Here is a 2,842-nt window from a genome sequence, read left to right as displayed (position 1 = left end):
GGTCGCTTGACTCTAAGATTGAAGACTTAGAAAAAAATAAAACTGAGAATGAAAGATAGATTGGTGAGTTAGCAGCATTAGTAAAGGAAAATGAAGGAAAAATAATTTTCTTGAAGCTGAAAAGGCAAAGGTGGAAAAGGCCGCTTTAATGGTATATCAGTGGTGGAAAGGAATATGATAGAGCAATTTAAGCTAGTAGCTCCCGAAGTGGACGTCTCTAAACTCGGGGCTTACCATTATGTGAAAGATGACCAAATAATAGATTATGCTTAGTATTTGTTTTATGTTCCAATACGTTCTAAGTTTGAACTTTTGAACTCTTTAAACTTTTAATATAATATTTATATTTTGCAATGATTTGCAATTCATATAACTATTTTTTTAAATGTAAATAGATAAACTTAAAATCACAAATGCAAGTTTATTTAAGATCAAATCATTACATGAAAATGGGTAACTATTGTTTTAAATGTAAATAGATAAACTTAAAATCACAAATGAAAGTTTCTTTAAGATTAAATCATTACATGAAAATGGGTCAGAGCCTCGTTAAAAAGCTTTTCAAGAAAAAAGAGTCCCTTATAAACAATTAAGAAAAATACTTTTTCAAATAGCTAGCATGCCAAACTTAAGAACCTCCTCTCCTATTAAGGTTTCTAATCAATACGCTCTTTTTCCTAAAACTTCTTTTACTATGAATGGGTCTTTCTAGTTAGAGGAGAACTTTCCATCATGACTAACCGTTGAAGTTTCGACGTCGGCTTCCTGTAAAACCAAATCTCCTTCTTTGAAATCCCTTGGAATAACTTTTGCATTGTATCTTTTGGCTACCTTTTGCTTAAGTTCTTGTTCAGCTAAGTTATCCATAAGACGTAGTTTATCCAAAAGATCTTTTTCTACCCTGTATTTTAATTAGAACCCAACAAAAGACGCGGGCTAAGTTTCCCGATTTTAGCTGGGATCACAATTTCTTCTTCATACATTAGTCAGAAAGGCAACTCACCAGAAGTGAATTGTGGAGTCGTCTTATACGACTGTTATATTGTAGCAAGATCGTTAGTCCAAAGGCCTTTGTATCATCTAATCTGTTCTTCAAGCCATTCAAAATAACCTTTTTAGTAACCTCAACATGTTCGTTTGCTTGAGGAAGTTCTACTAAGACAAAAATTTGTTTAATGCCAAAATTTTTAAGGAACTTTTGAATTTGTTTATCAACAAATTGGGTGCCACTATCAGTGACTACCACCTTGAGAATTCCAAATCAGGTTAAGATATGATTCCAGATAAACTTTTGATATTGCATTGAGTTAATGCGAGATTACAGGCTTGCGTCTATCCATTTTGTAAAATAGTCCTCAACGACAATGAGAAATTTCAATTCACCTGGTACTAAGGGAAAGGGACATAACAAATCCATTCTCACTATGCAAAAGGCCTTGGGAAAATTATTGAGATTAACTTGCATGCACTTGGCACTTAGGGCATTTTTTGAAGAACATCGCTTATATTGCTGACCATGAATCATGGTATAATGAGATGCCTACATCCTAAGTTTCTGAGCATCTTTTGGATTATATAGGAGAGTTCCTATTTCTAAGAACTCAATTATCGTAGTCATCCAAGATCCAACTTCTCCACATGCACTGAATACTGAATAAGAGCTATAGTGGGCTCATGCAAGAATTCTTGAATTAGGGTCTTATTTCCTCCTCATTGCTTTGTGCTAGCTAGCTTTGAAAGCACGTCAGCACACATAGTTTTCTCTCGAGGTACATGCTTTACCTCAAATAACTTGAATCCACACACTTTATCTTGATCCCATTGGAGGTACAATTGTAAAAATGGGTCTCAAGCTTGGTATTCCCCATTAATTTGTGAGGTCACAACCTGAGAATCACTATATAAGATGACTTTGGTAGCTCCGACCTCAAGAGCCAACTCAATTCCTGCAAGAACAGCTTCATATTCGGCTTGGTTATTAGAAATTAAAAAAAAAATCATATTTAATGGAACCTTCAATCACCACATCTTCACCTTTGGTTAAGATGAAGCCTGCTCCTCATCTCTTATGGTTAGAGGCTCCATCAATATATGAATTCCAAATAATAGCTTCTTTACAATTTGCCATCTCAACTAGAAAATCCACAAAAGCTTGTGCTTTAGTGGCTTGTCGAGATTCAAAGCGAATATCAAATTGGGATAATTCAACCAGACAAGCAACCACCACCCAGTCAAATCAGGGTTTTGTAAAACTTTTTTGATTGGCTGGTCAATTCAAACAATAATAACATGAGTTTAGAAATACTGATGCAACCTCCTAGCTGAGGTTAGCAAGGCATATCCTAATTTTTCCAACTTAGTATATTTAATCTCGGGACCTTGAAGGATCTTACTAATAAAATACACAAGCTTTTGTTGTCAATATTCATTTTTAATAACCAGAAATAAAGCTACGACCTACTTAGTTATTGATAAATAGAGATATAAAGGCTTTCCAGGTAAGGATTTAGTTAAAATTAGAGCAGAAAATAAAATTTCTTTAAAATTTAAGAAACCTTTTTCACAATATTCCATCCATTCAAATTACTTACATTTTTTCATCAATTCAAAAAATGGGTGAGCTTTCACTACCGAGGAGCCGAGGAAATGAGATAGTGTCGTCAACCTTCTTGTCAGTCGCTACACTTCTTTGAGATTTTTCGTCGAGTAGCTGATGAGCGGATAATTTATACGCTTTTTGGCATTGTTTTTAGGTAGTTTTTAGTATGATCTAGTTACTTTTAGGGATGTTTTCATTAGTTTTTATGCTAAATTCACATTTCTAGACTTTACTATGAGTTTG

Source organism: Arachis stenosperma, chromosome 1 (genome assembly GCF_014773155.1).
Source record: "Arachis stenosperma cultivar V10309 chromosome 1, arast.V10309.gnm1.PFL2, whole genome shotgun sequence".
In the NCBI taxonomy this organism is placed as follows: domain Eukaryota; kingdom Viridiplantae; phylum Streptophyta; class Magnoliopsida; order Fabales; family Fabaceae; genus Arachis; species Arachis stenosperma.
This window is presented reverse-complemented; position numbering follows the sequence as displayed.